The 18,581-nt window shown below is 40.8% G+C and overlaps 1 long non-coding RNA gene across 2 annotated transcripts; it reads right to left on the bottom strand.

The window, feature by feature from the left end:
- Positions 1-12,631: 12,631 nt before the first annotated feature.
- On the bottom strand, positions 12,632-15,729 carry LOC117519328. 2 transcript variants are annotated; one of them, XR_004563246.1, is made up of 3 exons: positions 15,203-15,729; positions 14,848-14,872; positions 12,632-12,712 (listed from the first exon to the last, which is right to left on the bottom strand). It is a non-coding gene; the product is annotated as an uncharacterized LOC117519328 (long non-coding RNA). The 2 variants fall into 2 exon arrangements; XR_004563247.1 differs by having other exon boundaries at positions 12,698-12,712; positions 14,848-14,908.
- Between the last annotated feature and the right edge of the window lie 2,852 nt (positions 15,730-18,581).

The following is an 18,581-nucleotide window of genomic DNA, read 5'->3' as shown; positions in this document are numbered from 1 at the left end:
ACTCCTTCCACAAGGCGTGCTCACAGGCGAATGATATCACCGACAGGCGTGGAAAAACTCACGCATGCGCACGAGGGTTCAAGCATGTCTGACGTAAAAACATATGAATGAAATCCATTTTTTTTAAAAAAATAAAAAGGACCATTAATTTATGGACAGACCACGTAACAGTAACATTACTAACAGATAAAATCAATTTCAATGAGGGATCGGACTGAAGGCGCAAGCTCTCCGTCTTCTCCCCGATGTCATGGAAATGACCCGGATGTACAAACTGTTTTCACAGAGGGCTAAATTTTAGCTGCAAATTTGTCATTTTTAAACGAAGATTTCTCCGCTGAATTACAAATTTGGGCTTACAGATTTACTTTACTGCATTCATAAGGGTCTTATAAATACATATCAGCTATTTCTTTCTGAGATCCGACCACATTATTTCAATGCAGGTTTACTTTAAACAGCTCGTAGCACAGTTCTTTTGTAGGCTCATGCTAAATTTTGTCGAGTGAGTTTCAGACTATGACTTTTGAACGGCCACAAAAAAAAAAAAAAAAAAATTCATTCAAATCCACCTCAGATCTTTGGTGGTGACCCCGAGGGAAACAAGGGAGAAGCTGAAGGGACTTCCTTTTGGCCTCTGTAGAGATTTGTTTCCCCCCCCAAAAAGGCTGTCCTTGTTTGCAATCCATTGGAAAGCAAAAACAACAACAATAAATAAACATTATCAAACGCTTTGTAAATTGTAAAACTCTATTGACTGGTGTGACAGCAATATGCTTTCAATCCCAAATTCCTTGAGAATGTAGTATCTTCTCAGTGGGGGCAGCATTTCTTCAAAGGAGAGATCTTGAGTACAAATCATGGTAATTAGCCATCGACTTCACACCTCACTGTATGTCTTTCATCAGTATACTTCTTAACGTTACATTTGTGTGTGTGTCGGAATTTCTCACATAACTCATGTAACAGATTTCCATATCAGAAGAACAGAGGTTGATGACGTGAGACGATGATCTGGATAAACACTGGATAGAGCTTTGCCAGCAAAAGACCAAGCCGCTGGCCGCCATGTTGCCACTCCCTTAATACCAGTCAGATTTAATATATTCGATTTTGAACATTGAAATTCCTATCATTTTTTTTTTTTTTTTTTTTTTTTTTTATGTGAAACAATTTACCAGTCCTAATGGTTTGGATATTATATGCATGGCACAGAGTTGTTTTATTTTAGGTTGGGGTTACTTTGATCCAACAATCAAACAAGTACATAAAATGTACAAATAAGTAACACATTCTCACAGGTACACATAAAGGTTTGAGGATAAAGCAAACAGTGGTAGTCTGAATTTCCATGTGGTACTAAAAAACACACACAGAGAACAAGAGAGTTAAACACAGTGTTTTCCAAAGTGAACACAACATTTGTGTTTGTGTGGACAGAACACGTCGTTGTTCTACACATGAAGGGAGTAGTAAGATGGCTGCATTGAAGCTTCAATGTGTCCATCCAAAGTGTATAATAGATCACCGCGCTATTCCGGAAAAAACGTGCAGCAAGGAGCCATTTTGTTTCCAAACAAACAACCATCCTGAGAGCATCTTCCATAAATATTGACAGTAGGTCAGAGAAAGGGTACAAAATGTACAGGTTCCCTGCAGATCCTAAAAGGAGAAAAAAGTGGGAGATAAAAGTTGGCCGTGAAGGATGGAAACCAACCTCCTCCTCTTTTCTTTGTGAGGTATGTAAGTAAAATTTGATGTTTACAGAATTATAAAAGAAATTTAAAGTGAGTACAGTGAGATTTTGCACAGGATGTTTCCTGCACGAATAACAGCATACAGCAAAAATATGGATAAGTGAGTGAGTTGGTCAATACCAACTAGATTGTGCAGACAGTATTTCAAAAACAATAAATGCTGTCATTTTGTAACTCACCAACTTAAAAGATCACATAATGCAGATGAAGTCATTAGATGTTGGTTAGCTTTGATGCACCACAACAACCAAAAAAACAACTTTGTTTTGCCTATGTAATATTGTATACACGGATCTGCCACCTGCTGGATGCGGGGCCCACCTTCACCTGATTGTCAGCTAAACTAGCATCAGTGGTGAGAAACATGATGCATGCTACATGGATAACTACAGGACAAAATAACAACAACAGAATAGTAAAATACAACCCCTGGCAAAAATTATGGAATCACCAGCCTCGGAGGATGTTCGTTCAGTTGTTTAATTTTGTAGAAAAAAGCAGATCACAGACATGACACAAAACTAAAGTCATTTCAAATGGCAACTTTCTGGCTTTAAGAAACACTATAAGAAATCAGGAAAAAAATTTGTGGCAATCAGTAACGGTTACTTTTTTAGACCAAGCAGAGGGAAAAAAATATGGAATCACTCAATTCTGAGGAAAAAATTATGGAATCACCCTGTAAATTTTCATCCCCAAAACTAACACCTGCATCAGATCAGATCTGCTCGTTAGTCTGCATCTAAAAAGGAGTGAACACACCTTGGAGAGCTGTTGCACCAAGTGGACTGACATGAATCATGGCTCCAACACGAGAGATGTCAATTGAAACAAAGGAGAGGATTATCAAACTCTTAAAAGAGGGTAAATCATCACGCAATGTTGCAAAAGATGTTGGTTTTTCACAGTCAGCTGTGTCTAAACTCTGGACCATATACAAACAACATGGGAAGGTTGTTAAAGGCAAACATACTGGTAGACCAAGGAAGACATCAAAGCGTCAAGACAGAAACCTTAAAGCAATATGTCTCAAAAATCGAAAATGCACAACAAAACAAATGAGGAACAAATGGGAGGAAACTAGAGTCAACGTCTGTGACCGAACTGTAAGAAACCGCCTAAAGGAAATGGGATTTACATCCAGAAAAGCTAAATGAAAGCCATCATTAACACCTAAACAGAAAAAAACAAGGTTACAATGGGCTAAGGAAAAGCAATTGTGGACTGTGGATGACTGGATGAAAGTCATATTCAGTGATGAATCTCGAATCTGCATTGGGCAAGGTGATGATGCTGGAACTTTTGTTTGGTGCCGTTCCAATGAGATTTATAAAGATGACTGCCTGAAGAGAACATGTAAATTTCCAATCTTGTAGTCCAATCTTGAAGAGACAGAACAGGCTGTGATTTATATTAACTAGTGTCCATGCTATTACAGTGAACCACATATTTACATCATCATTCATCAAGTAAGTACATTTTACATAAATCATTGGAATTATTATATCATTCTGCAGTTTACTCTTGTAGTGTTATTGTAGCAAAAACACACTTTTACTTTCCAGATTTGCTAAAATATGGCCTCAGATAGATAATCATTAGCACAAGTAGAAAGGGAATATGGTTAAGTGGACCAATGTCTTCCTCCATTACTGGAGCCAAGCTGCCAAGTAATCGCCAAGTGCTAAGCAGATTTCTCTACTTGCATCATAATGACAAAACATTCCAGACAGTGCCAAAGACACTAGTAGCGAGCTTCTTACCTTTTGGGAGAAAGCAAGGATCCCTACAAGACAGAGCTACCACATCTCTAATAAAATAAAAGAACTCTAAAAAAAAATAAAAATAATAAAAGAACATAACACGAAAGTCAGAGAGCCAGGAGAGAAAAATAAAGGATTTCACAGACAGTCTTGATGATCTTTTCGATGTTGCACATCAAGATGCACTGAATTAATAAAGATTGAAGAAGATCGTGAATTCTTAAAAGCTCAACGAGAAAAGTGTCAAAGAGGTACAACGGCCTCAACAGATAGAAAATTGGAACAGAAAGAAGAAACAGGACATTTGTTTTGTGTCTCAACAGAGATGATTCTTCTTGAGATCTCCTGAAAAATGGTGTGGTAATGAGGCATTTGACAAAGGAAAAGCCATAATAGACAGCTTGAAAGTTGTGAATGATGCAGCTGAAAGGGGTGTTGCTCTGATTCAAGATTCAACAGCATCTTGACCAAACAGGAAGACCTGAAACAGTACCTTCTGCAGGTTGTCGAGGAACATCGCAGACGCTTTCAAATGCAAACAAATCCACTGTGACCCACACCACTTAAGACAATTGATAAATATTTATAACTTTATCCATGTCATTTGATTTGATATCATTAGTTAATCTTTTAAGGGTTTGTATAGATCAAAGTGACTCTACTCTTAAGATGTCTAATTTTTCATGTTTTGCATAATAAGCGTGTATATACAAAATTATTAAATATTTGAGCAACCTCTAAATATTATTCGATTTTGTTGAAATTTTGACTGCAACAATTGTCTGAAAAGGAAAAAGTATAGGGGGTGAGACCTTTAAAATTCCAAGATTTAATTTTCACTGGCACCTAATACACATACACACACACACACCACACACACACACACACTAATGCAAGTAATTTATCTCCATAAAATCAACTATAAAGCTGAACCTACTCCAAAGTTACTGCCATTTTTCTGGAGTATGAATCGCATCTGTCAAAAATGCCTCTTGAACAGGGGGAAGGAAAAAAAAAAAAAAAAAAAAAAAAAACATATGTACATTATACAGCATCCCTTTTTCTGTGTTATGGGCTTTTTAATTTTTGGGGTTTTTTTTGTATTGTTGTAGACTGTTTTTTCTGATTGGGATTTATTGTGTTATTGGAGTTTACTTTGTTTAGTGATTTGAAAGTTGTAGCTACAATTACTATTATTAATACAGGGATGAAAGTGGTGAAAATGAAAAAGATGAAACCCTAAATTACTACGGGGGTCTGGGGCAAAAAAAAAAAATAAATAAATAGATCACTTCTCTAGTAGCATTCTCACAAGAATTTACAAATATATTTTCAGCATAAAGTAACAGACACTAATCATACCTGTAAAGTAATGCACAACCACTTTACTTCACCTGTACTAGATAAATATACTTTAGTCTACTAAATTTTTTGACCTGTCTACAGATAACATTTGGTTTGGCCACCTCTGTTCTTGTCTTTACATCTTTGAAATAATTTAATTTGTGACATTTGGGCTATAATGTGTATAAAATTTAAAAAAAAAAAAACCATTAACATCTAAACCACACATTAATTTGGATGTATCTTGTATTTCTCACTCATCTGAAAATTCTCAAATAACAGTGAAGCCATCAAGACAATATAATTTAGTTCTACAGTGACTGAAAGACACAGTTAAGACACTTTCACTATTTACATATACAGTGGTCCACCTTCCGCGGCCTCGCAGTTTCACTGATTTTTTTAGTGCAATTTTACATGCTTTTGTTTTTTTTTGTTTTAACAGTGCATTGTGTTCTGCGTCTTTATCAGGCGGGCCGGTCGCAGCACCGCGATTGCTCTCACTGCCTCCGATGCGCTTTCTGCAGGCTCGGTAAACGCAGCAGCAGGCCACTCACACCGCCCTCCTGTCTGCTGTGCGGAGCTGCGCCAAATCTGGCAACAGGTCCAGAGACTATGCTCGCTGTTTTGAGCCGGATGTTGACCCCAGCTGCAGAGCTCCGTGGCCACAGAGAGAGGACTTGGATTCTTTGCGGGTCCCGCATCCGTACCTCCGGAGGCAGTGAGCGAAGGGAGAGCACATGCATTGTGTTCTGCGTCCTTATCAGGTAGGCCGGTCGCGGCACGAGTCGGCATCACTGCGATTGCTCTCACTGCCTCCGATGCGCTTTCTGCGGGCTCGGTAAACACAGCAGTGGGCCACTCACACCGTCCTCCTGTCTGCTTTGCGGAATTGAGCCAAATCTGGCAACAGGTCCAGAGACTATGCTCGCTGCTTTGAGCCGGATGTTGACCCCAGCTGCAGAGCTCCGTGGCCACAGAGAGAGGACTTGGATTCTTTGCGGGTCCCGCATCCGTACCTCCGGAGGCAGTGAGCGAAGGGAGAGCCCATGCATTGTGTTCTGCGTGTGTCTGTTTATAATCTTCTCGCACAGAAGAAAGAGTGTTTACACAACAGAGAAAAGTGAGAAAATGTTAATGTCCGTTTGAGTAAAGTCTATAAAGTGTGTAGTGAGGGGTTTTACAGCCTTAAAACATCTATAATAATTGCAAAAAAAAAAAGAAATAGCGCTGACTACTTCGCGGATTTCACTTATTGCGGGTTATTTTTAGAACGTAACTCCCGCGATAAACCAGGGACCACTGTACTTATGGGAGAAATTTTATGTTTTAGAAAAAAAAATATAACTGCATTCTACCCAGAATACTATTCTGACTAAAAATTATAAATACCCCCTTGATGTCAAGAGTCACTGTGAATGTTGTCTCTTTGCCTGGTGCATCTATATCCAAAATTTTCAAACTAAGCGTACAACAAGTTGTGGTTAAGATGGAGCACAGCTCTGTTTAAAACTGTTCATAGCCAAGATACTGGGCACAGAAGAACCACAAATGACCAAAGCAATGAATTTTTCAATTAAACCATCAGAGGAGATGGTCGACTCAAAGAAAAAGCAATCTCATAAAAGAAATAACAAAAGCAGATCTGTGAAGCAGTCGATGTGGTGACCAGTTAGTCACCAATTTTGCCATCATTTGAAGGCTAGGGAGTACATTCACAAAATAGACTGCCAGTCAATGACTTGAATTTTTGTCTTGCCATATTTGTTTTTATTGCATTTGTGATTAACAGAAGCCTGCAGAAGAAAGCGCTGTCAGCAAACTCAAACACACTGCGTGTCACAGCTGCATTGCATGTTGAATTTCTTTTAGGCAGTCATGTTCACAGATCGGATGCGTGCCAGACACAGCTGCTGCATCACCTGTTCCTGTGTCACATGTGTCCAACATAGCAGATATGCTGCGCCTTTAAGGACTAGCGTGAGCATTTTAAAACTAGTAAGTACCCTTTGGCTGCTCCTTCATTTTCACTCAGGGTTGCCACAGCAGATTCAAGGTAGCCCTGCATGTTGATTTTGGCACAAGTTTTACACCAGATGCCATTCTTGAGGCAAGCGCATTTTAAAAAACTGATGATAGAGGTAGTGCATGTGAATTCTTGCTATTTCTTCAGTTATCAGTAAGTATAAACTGTTATTTTGAATGACGCCGTCACGTAACGTGTTGGAATTTCCATAATACTGTTACTCTCTGGAACATCCTGAGAGTTTGTGGGATCCCAAGAAGTTACTGGACATCGTAGCAGCCTACAGATACAGTGAATGTTGTGCAAACTGGAGGCAAAGACTTTTTTTCCAGTGAAAACTGATGTTCTTCAAGGATGTGTTCTGGCTCCTACACTGTTCAATGCTAGCATGGGTTGTGGACTTGGGTGGTTTTGCTGATAAGAAAACCTTTACTGACCTTGACTTTGCAGACAATGCTGTAATCTTTGTGCAATCAATGGATATTCTGACTGCTGCACTTCAGAAACTGAGTGTGTGAATTAGAGTGTCTGGGTTTGCGATTGTCCTGGATCAAGACAAAGGTTCAGACTTTTAATGACTTCCTGGACTCGGTCATTGTAAGTGTATCTGTATGTGGTGAAAGTGCTGAACTTACAGACATTACTTATCTCAGCAGTGACATTCATGTCTCTGGGTCCTTGGCCTTTACAATAGGGAGACACCTGGGAAGAGCTTATGGAGTCCTGAGGGCAATGGACAGAGGGGAAGGTCTAAGGTCCAAGTCTTTAGGGTCATGTTGCTTCCTGTCTTGCTGTATAGTTGTGAGACTTGGACAGTGACCAATGACAACAACTGGATGTACTAGGTCTTTTTAGACTATTCTTGGGTACCACTGGAATGACTCTGTCAAAGCAGCAGTTACTTAGAGAGACTAAGATGAGGAGTATCACTTGCATTGGGAGGGAGCATCAGTTTTGACACTTTGGCCATGTGGTGCGTTTCTCCATGCATGATCCAGCACACAGGTGTCTGAGTGCTGAGGACCCTAATAACTGGAGAAGGCCAAGGGGATGCCAACGTTTCACCTGACTGTGGCAGATAGATGGTTATTTTAGAGATGTGGGAAAGGGCCAGTTGTCTGCCTGGGTGTTTGGCCTTCATGACCAAAGGCAGGTCTGTGGTGTAATGGCTGAGGAAAGCGCAGCATCAACACATGCTCCCAGACTTGATTGTCAGAAGACAGAAAAGAAATACTAAGGTTAAGTTAGAAATATTTTATTACAGCTAGTTATTGTAATTAGGACTCAGGCTAAGTTATGATTTAAGTACATTCATTCTCATCTTCAAATGGATTTATGACCACACATTTTTGTATACTTTTGCCATATGTGAAAAATAAATTTTTGCCTACATTGTCGACAGAAAAAATAAGAATTTTAGCGTTCAAACAAGTATCTTTACCAGACCTACAGCAGAAAGTGCTTCCCAATAAAATTTTGCTGTTTGTATAAGGATGTTTAAGTTTTTCAAGTTAGGAGCCAACTGGCCCCTTGCTAAATGTCTATAAATCATGGCCTGCCATGTGAAGCAGTGTGTATACGAGGTTTATTACAAAACTAACCGGCAGTTTTATAAAAAAAAACTAAACTATATGGATTTGAATCACGTGCGATTACACCAGACATGCTTGAACCCTTGTGCGCATGCGTGAGTTTTTTCACGCGTCGGTGACGTCATTCGCCTGTGGGCAGGCTTTGAGTGAGCACTGGTCCAGCCCTCTCGGCTGAAATCCTTTGTCTGAGACGCTGCTGGAGACGGCGCGCGTTGCTTTATCAAAATTTTTTCAGGACCTGTGAAGGATATCCGAGTGGACACTATTCGAGAAATTCAGCTGGTTCTCGGTGAAAAGTTTAACGGCTGATGAGAGATTGTGGAGTTTCTTTCGCTTTAAGGACAGCTCACAAAGCGGATTGGCGCGGCGCGGTCAGAGGTGGCGTCCATCTGGCTGTTTCGAGCTGAAAACATCCTAATTTAAGGCTCTGTTCACCCAGGTCGTCGTCAGAGAACAGAGAAGTCGGCATGAGGAGTTTATGAGGACATTCCACTGTTAAAGGAGATTTTGTAATGAAAGAACGTGCAGGCAAATTCGCCGAGTCGGTTCCGTGACGACGATGCAAATCCGTCTGCGCCGCGACAGGAAAAACACCTCTGTGTTGAAAACCATTTGTAAAATTCAGGCGGCTTTTGATGGCTTTCAACAAGTGAGTATCTGAGAAATTGTTTAACAGCTGGGCATGTTCCAACTTGTCTGTTAAGGTTTCCAACGGAGGTGTTTTTCCTGTCGCGACCCCCCGCAGTCGGGTGCGGCCCGACATGTGAATCTGCCCGCACATTCTTTCATTACAAAATCTCCTTTAACAGTGGAATGTCTGCATAAACTCCTCATGCCGACCTCTTCTGAAACTTCTCTGTTCTCTGACGACGACCTGGGTGAACAGAGCCTGAAATGTGGAAGTTTTCAGCTTGAAACAGCGAGACGCCGCCTCGGAGCGCAGATTGCTGTCAGGCGCCGTGGGCCGTCCTTAAAGCGACACTTACACACCAAAATCTCTCATCAGCCGTTAAAATTTTTTACCGAAAACCAGCTGAATTTATCGAATGGTGTCCACTCAGTTGTGCCTTACAGTTTTGAAAAAAATTTTGGTCAAACAAAGCAGCAGTCTCTGAGCCATTCCTAAAAAAAAAAAAATTCGACGAGAGGGTGGGCCACTCCTCACTCAAAGACTGCCCCAGGTGAATGACGTAACCGACAGGCGTGAAAAACTCTCGCATACCCACGAGGGTTCAAGCATGTCTGATGTAATTACACGTGATTCAAATCCATATGGTTTTGAAAAAAATAACGTCGGATACTTTTCTAATAGACCTCGTATGAATCAATATCATGCCAAACAACTAAATTACCTTTTGACCATTTCTTATTTTGTGACAGAGTGTAATATGAACTTCAGTTTTCTGACAATACCTCACAATTGTTTCAGATGAAGCCTCTAAGCCAACAACATAACATTGGCATATCATGATTTTGTGATTAACTCTGTATTCACAAATATAATGGACTTTTGAACACTGTTGTACCCTCAGTGGCAGCTTCCTGAACACTTCCCAGCATGCCTGAGGTCAGAAATAGATTTGTGACTTAACATAATCACGATAAAAACTTATTTTGTAGACAGTGCCTCCATTATTGTAAATGTGAAGCATTATGACATGCTTGTGTAGAGCAATAAATTGTGCACCACACTGAAAGTTTGCATTTGGTGAACTTTGCGAAAACGTGCTGACCTGCGTACACCCATGGACATTCCTGCAGTTAGCATGCCAACTGCACGCTCCCTCAAATCTTGCAACATCTGTGGCATTGTGCTGTATGATAAAACTGAAGATTCAGAGCGGCCTTTTATTGTGGTCAGTCGGCACAGCTGTGCAATAATCATGCTGCCTAATCAGTATCTTGATATGCCACATCTGTGAGGTGGGACGGATTATCTTGGCAAAGGACAAGTGCTCACTAACAGATTTGTGACCATTATTTGAGAGAAATAGGTCTTTTTGTGTATATTAGGGGAGGTGATGGTCTAGTGGTTAAAGCATTGGGCTCCCAGCCTGACTGGGGGAAGAAGAAGAAAAAAAAAAAAAAAAAAAAAAAAAAAAAAAAAAAAAAATCACCAAGGGCCCTTGGGCAAGGTCCTTAATCCCCTAGTTGCTCCCGGTATGTAGTGAGTACCTTGAATGGCAGCACCCTCACACTGGGGTGAATGTGAGCATTATTTGTGAAGCTCTTTGAGCATCTGACACAGATGGAAAAGCGCTATATAAATGCAGCCCATTTACAGAAAATGCTTTAGATCTTTGAGTTCAGCTCATGAAAAATGGGAGCAAAAATAAGTCTTGCATTTATTATATATATATATACATATATACACACACACACATATACATATATACACACACATACATATATACACATACAGAGTGGGGAAAATAAGTATTTGACCCCCTGTCAGTTTTGCAGGTTTTCCCACCTACCAAAAAAAAAAAAAAAAAAAAAAAAGAGATCTGTAATTTTTAAATCGTAGGTACACTTCAACTGTGACAGAATCTGAAAAAAAAAAATCCAATAACTCATATTGTATGATTTTTAAATAATTAATTTGCATTTTATTGCATAAATAAGTATTTGACCCCCTAGAAAAACAGAGCTTAACAATTGGTACAGAAACATTTGTCTGCCATTACAGAGGTCAGACGTTTCCTGTAGTTCTTGACCAAGTTTCACACACTGCAACAGGGATTTTGGTCCACTCCTCCATACAGATCTTCTCCAAATCTTTCAGGTTTGGAGTTTCAGCTCCCTCCAAAGATTTTCCATTGAGTTCAGGTCTGGAGACTGGCCAAGCCCCTCCAGGACCTTGAAATGCTTCTTATGGAGCCCCTCCTTAGTTGCCCTGGCTGTGTGTTTGGGGTCACTGTCATGCTGGAAGACCCAGCCATGACCCATCTTCAATGCTCTTACTGAGGGAAGGAGGTTGTTTGCCAAAATCTCGCAATACATGACCCCATCCATCCTCCCTTCAATACGGTGCAGTCGTCTTGTCCCCTTTGCAGAAGAGCACCCCCAGAGTATGATGTCTCCACCCCCATGCTTCACAGTTGGGATGGTTTTCATCCTCTAAACATGGTAAGTGCAGTTGATTCCAAAAAGCTCTATTCTGGTCTCATCTGACCACATGACCTTCTCCCATGCCTCCTCTGGATCATCCAGATGGTCACTGGTGAACTTCAAACGGGCCTGGACATGTGCTGGCTTGAGCAGGGGGACCTTGCTGCCCTGCAGGATTTTAAACCATGACAGCATCATGTGTTACTAATGTAATCTTTGTGACTGTGGTCCCAGCTCTCTTCAGGTCATTGATCAGGTCCTCCTGTGTAGTTCTGAGCTTTCTCAGAATCATCCTTACCCCACAAAGTGAGATCTTGCATGTAATCCCAGACCGAGGGAGATTGACAGTCATCTTGTGTTTCTTCCACTTTCTAATAAATAATCATAACAGTTGTTGTCTTCTACCAAGCTGCTTGCCTGTTGTCCTGTAGTCCATCCCAGCCTTGTGCAGGTCTACAGTTTTGTCCCTGCTGTCCTTAGACAGCTCTTTGGTCTTGGCTATGGCGGACAGGTTGGAGTGTGATTGAGTGTGTGAACAGGTGTCTTTTATACAGGTAAAAAGTTCAAACAGGTGCAATTAATACAGGTAAAGAGTGCAGAATAAGAGGGCTTCTTAAATAAAAATTAACAGGTCTGTGTGAACCAGAATTCTTGCTGGTTGGTAGGGGGTCAAATACTTATTTTATGCAATAAAATGCAAATTAATTATTTAAAAAAAAAGAGATCATACAATGTGATTTTCTGGATTCTTTTTTAGATTCTGTCTCTCACAGTTGACGTGTACCTACGATAAAAATTACAGACCTCTCCATTCTTTGTAGGTGGGAAAACCTGTAAAACTGATAGGGGGTCAAATACTTATTTTCCCCACTGTAAGTATATATATATCTTCCATACCGGTCAGGCTCTGACACTTAGGATTTTGACAGACTGAAACTTTAGAACTGACTCAAGTGGAATCAGTTCTCAGTTTCTATCTACTAGCATCACTGTACTGGATAAGTCATTCCATTGTTTTATTATATTATGAAGTGTTACCTGATTTGTCTGGCTGCTTAGATATGGCTCAAAGTCATCTTCATTCACACCATCCTTCTGATGCATTGGATCCATTTTGCACTAGGATTAGGGAGGGAGAAACATCACACAGGTTATGAGTCAAAAAGTCTCCCTGAGATTGGATGGGCATGTATTCAGAGCGGCATGTGAATCAGGGAAAATTTGAAACTGACCTTCCCTTCTGGAAGTTGCACTGCACACTGACAGCTTCAGACAAGGATCTAACCTGATGTCTCAGCTGCTGGCCAACCTTGCAAATTACTTTCTTAAAGCTGCAGTGTTTAGGATTTAGTGCCTTCTAATGGCGAGATTACAGACTGCAATGTGCTGTCGCCAGACATGCTTTTGTTTTTTACATTTGTTTCTTTACTGACAGGGATCATGTCTGGAGGCTGTTGGCAGGCAGTTAGAATGAAAAGCTGGGCTAATTTCGACGTGATTTTTTTTTTCGCTGCACTGAGGATTGTACAGTCTTTTTTTTTTTTCTTTTTTTTTGGTAGTACACACGCACTGACCCGGTTGTGTGTGTGCACGTGCGTGGGGGACAACAACTCTACCAAGACAACGATTTGATTGAGCTAACTGACACTGCTAATTCTTGTAACACACACACACACACATACACTCCACTGTAAGCCGTCTGGATGCATGAATAATGTTCAGATGAAAAGCTGATGTGATTTTTGGCTGGACTGAGGAACTACACAGTCTTTTTTTTTTTTCTTTTTTAAATGGAAGTCCGAAGTCAGTGCACAGCATCACCAGACTACACGTCACAATTTGGACTTTAGCAGCAGTGGGACACCAAAATGTAAGTCCTATTTCTGTTTATAAATTAATAAAATATCAAATGACAAGGATCTATTTTAGCCATTATAAAAACAATTAATGAATGGTTTTTACATTCTTTCAGTGGAACGAATATTTAATTTTGTGAAAGCTGGAACAAACCATTCAACTTTGCTTGACCTCATTGAATGGTATATTTCAGCTTTCGCCTCATGAAATATCTGTACCATTGAACTCAAACATTCATTATTTGTATAATAAATAACAGAAACGACCTTACATTTTGGTGTGCATCACTGGTGCTTTGACATCAACAGTCCAACATGAACTTTAATAGCAGTCCAAAATTGTTCTCAGTCAACTTGGAAAAACAGATGTAATCTGTGATACTTTCAAAAAAAAAAAAAAAAAAGACTGTACTTCCATTGTCCAGTGAATGTCCAGGTTTTCATCGTAACAGCTCTTCATACCTCCAGATGGCTTAGTTTTCAGTTCAATTCAATTTATTTTCATTTATATAGCGCCAAATCACAACAAAGTTGCCTCATGGTGCTTTATATAATGTATAATGGATTTGTTGTTTGTGCATGTGTGTTAGAAGAATTAGCGCCATCAATTAGCTCATTCACATCTTCATCCATCAGCAAAACAAACTGCTTTTTTTTTTTTAATGGAACTCCGAAGTCAGTGCACAGCATCACCGTCTACTTGTCACAATTTGGACTTTAGCAGCCTGGAAACACCAAAATGTAAGTCCCTTTTCAGTTGTTTATAAATTAATAAAATATCAAATGACAAGGATCTATCTTAGCAATTATATAAAACAAATAGAGTGTTTTTACGTTCTTTCAATGGAACAGATATTGAATTTGGTGAAAGCTGGAAACAAATCATTCAACTAGGCTTCACCTCATTGACTGGTTTTGTTCCAGCTTTCACCTTATGAAATATTCGTACCACTGAACTCAAAACATTCATATTTGTATAATACTGCACATTTGCATTTCCATCTGTAACTTTGAAAGCTCTACCACATATCAGATTTGAAATTTTGTGTTCTAATAAGCGAGGACCAATGAATCTCCTGTTTTGGACCATGTTGGCACTTTTAAATACGAAATAAAATTAAGACAAACAGGTTTATTAAGTGTTTTGAAGCATTATTGCCAATTACTGGTTCCTGGTGGCCACGGAAGGTCACTGTTAGCTCGTTTCAACAATCACATTTTCCCGAGATACGTAAATGCTCAAACGCAGTAAATTATAGTGATGTTGCCATGCGAAACTTTTTTCAACAATTCCTAATGTGTTAGCCGGCACGCACTTTATCAGAACTCGAGCATTAAAGCATGTTAGCTATCTGAAATCAGAATAGGCTGCAATATTACTCTTCAACAGACTCTTACCTTTATTCCCTTGTCCTTTAGGTCGCTGAAATCGTGGGTAGCACAGGAAGAAGAGAAGAGACTGGTGTAAAATCAAATCAGGAGGTAAGAAGTACAGGCAGAGAGACAGATAGATGCTAAAGGCTAAACACAAACATAGTAACCTCCACATTTACAATTCATCCACAAAACGCTGCCGCATCGACAAACAGCTATGTACCTTCGGCTTGGGCCTAAATTACAGCTAACAGCTATCACAGATAAAATACTTTTCGCCTGTTTGATCCAGTACGTCGACCTGATCAAACTGTTGTGGGCAAAGTTTCATTTCGACGCGTGCTTCGTTTGCGGCAGCGTTCGGGTGTCGAAGACCGACCTGGTCGACTGTGGTCGCAGACATCCTCCAGGAAGCCAAACTGTCCACTGCTGATCACACTGTCCACGGCTTCTGCTGCCTGCGTGCACTTTGCTGCTTTCCTGGCTCGTTTTAAACCACTCTGTTAACGCGAAAAGGCGGCTTTTTTTCCTGCCTAGCTTCAGACCCGATGGCGAGGCGCTGCTTCGGGTTGTTCTAAACGTCGACTCGTCGTCTGCAGGGAAGAGACGTCAATTCCGTGTCTGATCCGGCCACAGATGGCGTTTTTATCAGTCAATCTGAGACTGACGAGTGTCTAATTACGGGAATATCTCTGACCACACTCTACAATGGCGGACTCCCCAGCTTCAGTTCCGTTCCGCTGCTCCGTGACCTTCCGCCTGTGACGCTCTGAGTCATGTTACAAAAGATGACACTTCGCACGACGAACAAATAAAGCAAGAAAAACCTCCCTAATCTTACTGACAAACTAACACAATTTAAGTCTGATGTATATTTTTATTGCACATTAAATATCATAATTAGTCATTATGAAAATAGTTGTTTTATGGTTATTATATTTCACTCAGTCATATGGACTTTAAGGTAGCAGCATGGGCGTAGCCAGATTTTTTTGGGGGGGAGGGCGGAGTCACTGTCACAGAGACGTCCACCATCAAGTGCGTCAAGTGTTTGAAAACACTACTCTTTCTGAAACAACAATAAAACAAAGAACAAATATGGCCATTGCTATCAATTCAGTAAAGTACATAAAGTGCAAATTTCTATTAGTACATGGCACCCATTGTTATTTAAACTGCTTAACCCTAACGATACAGCTTTGATGTCCCTCTTGCAATAATCACGGCAATACTTTTTTTTTTTTTTTTCCAGCTTGCACTCGGCCGAGACGGACGCACTTTTCTCTCTCCCTCCCTCCTTGTCTTTCTGCTTCTGTGGCGTGTTGTCTGTGAGGCTGCTCTTCTGGAAAACGACAAAAATGGATCTGTTAAAGTGGTCTTTGAACGCAATTGACACTATTTTTTTTCTACAAGACATTCGGGGGCAGAGGACCCGACCTGTCCTGCCGGGACGCATGTGATGGGTTACGTGATGGACTCGTGGAGGAGATGGCAGGTCATGTCCCTTTACATGCTTTCTGTGGAGGACGTCGAAGATGTGTATATATTTGGCTTGGTGGTGACCGGCTTTCTGCTGTGTGGAGCGGGCATGGCGCTGGTTTAAAGGAAAATCAAGAAAGTGAAGGCAGCTTTGATTGGGCCGTCCAGACTGCCCTACATGATTGATTCGATTGGGAAGGCAGTGGCTGCGCAGTCGGCGGGTGTTAACCGCACGCTGGAAAACATCTCGGGCAGGATTGCAGCTCTGGAAACCCGCTTTGACCGTCTGTAAAGACCACATTCTACATTCAGATGCATTGAGAGCCACTCTGTTCTCAGAACTGTGGAATCTTTCAGGCGTCTGCTAATCTGGATATTCATTTGGCCTCCCCAAAACACAGCTGCACTCCAAGGCTGCTGTGATTAAAAACCTCCTCAAGAAGATCAACACTTAAGCCTCGCTCCCCTGGTCATCCCCCTCCCCTCAGCTTCTCCAGCTCTGATGTTGACTGTGGACAGTGGACTGCTCAGGGTTGAGCCCCTCCCCCTCCAGGATTGTCGGACAAGGCCGTCGACGGTGCCAAATAGGCTGCCTCTGGAGTGTTCTGATAAACTGGACCTTCAAATTTCGGTTGTCGTTCTGCGTCTTTGTTTGTCTGTGTGATTATTGTTTTTCTGTGCTGATGGGGGTTTTTTCCTCATTGCTGCTGTGTAACGCAGCGGCTATGAGGGGTTTTTTTTTCTCCTTTTTCCCTCGTGTGTGCTTTTTTAATATGTGTTTATGTACCGGGCCGGCCTATGTGTGTTGTGTGTCGTTTGTTATGGGTCAGTCTGGTTTGCTCAGCCCTGCTGTTGACCAAGGCAGGGATGTACATCTGGAGCTGGTCCCCGGGCGCCTAATGGCAACTTCTGCTCCTACTGGCAATTAGGATGGGTTAAATGCAGTAGACACATTTCATTGTGCAGGGAACATGTTTCTTTGTGCATATGACAATAAAATTCTTTTGAATCCTTGAAATACTTCAAAAATATAAAGGCAAACCTTAACGGTACCAGGATTTGTCATACCAGGGTACAAAAATTAGGAGCTCCAACTCAGACAAGATTTGAACGCAGAGTTGAGTTGGATTTTTTCTTTTCTTTTGTTGTTTTGTCTTATGTGGAAATTCATTGCTCCATTTTATCTGACTTAATATCATGACAATTACAATCATGGCATCATGTGACTTGACTGTTAAGACAACAATATTACGAATGGTTTTTAATTACTTTTAACAAATTCTTTATATGTTTGCATTCTTTGTATAATAGTGTAATTGCTAGCGTTTTTTTTTTTTGTTTTTTTTTGCATAGACATCTGCAGTAATTGATATTGTCACTGAGCAAGACTACAAATAGGAATTCACTCATCTGAGACATTTTCCATTTTGATCAAACACACAACTTTCAAACAAATCAAACACATGGCTTAGTGGTTAGCACTGTTGCCTCACACAAGAAGGCCGTGGGATCGCTGTGGACCCTTTCTGTGTGGACTTTGCATGTTCTCCATCTTCCTTCCACATCCAAAGACGTAAAGGTTAGGTGAATTAGAAACTTTAAATTGACCGTAGGTGACTGAGTTTCTTGGTCTGTATGTGGCACTGCCATAGATTGGCATCCAGTCCACCATGTACACCATTCCACCCTTTGGCTGCTGGGATTGGCTCCAGCCTCCAATCCCCCCTTAGTTTGGAGTAAGCAAGCAGCAAATGAATGAATACATGAGTTGATTATATTAAATTTTTAACCATGGAAGTAACTCTTTGTAATGTAAAAATTAATATTTAATCATTTATATTTTGAAGGTCTGTGTTTGCCTGTCTCTACCATTACCATCATATTTATGATTTACTGTGGCTTCATCTGAGTACTCAGTATGAACTATATGAGCCTTCTAACCAAACAATACTGTACTACGTACTAGAAGCGAGCAAGTAGTAGAGACACAATTTGGACATACCACACCACCATCTTGTCATTTGGCCTGAATGTTTACAGGTGACGCATGTGCACATACCCATGTATTCATTCATTCATTTCTGTGTCCGGGATCACAGAGGCAGTAGACCAAGCAGCTCATCCCACACTCCCCATCCTCAGCCGAGTCCTCTAACTCTTCCTGGGGGATCTCAATGCATTTCAAAACCAGCTGAGAAATATAAACCCTCCAGCATGTCCTGGGTCTTTTCCAGGGACTCCTTCCAGTTGGATGTGGCTGGAAGTTATCCCAAGGGAGA

Source organism: Thalassophryne amazonica, chromosome 1, assembly GCF_902500255.1.
Source record: "Thalassophryne amazonica chromosome 1, fThaAma1.1, whole genome shotgun sequence".
In the NCBI taxonomy this organism is placed as follows: domain Eukaryota; kingdom Metazoa; phylum Chordata; class Actinopteri; order Batrachoidiformes; family Batrachoididae; genus Thalassophryne; species Thalassophryne amazonica.
The sequence above is the reverse complement of the archived record's forward strand: the minus strand, read 5'-3'. Positions and strand labels throughout refer to the sequence as shown.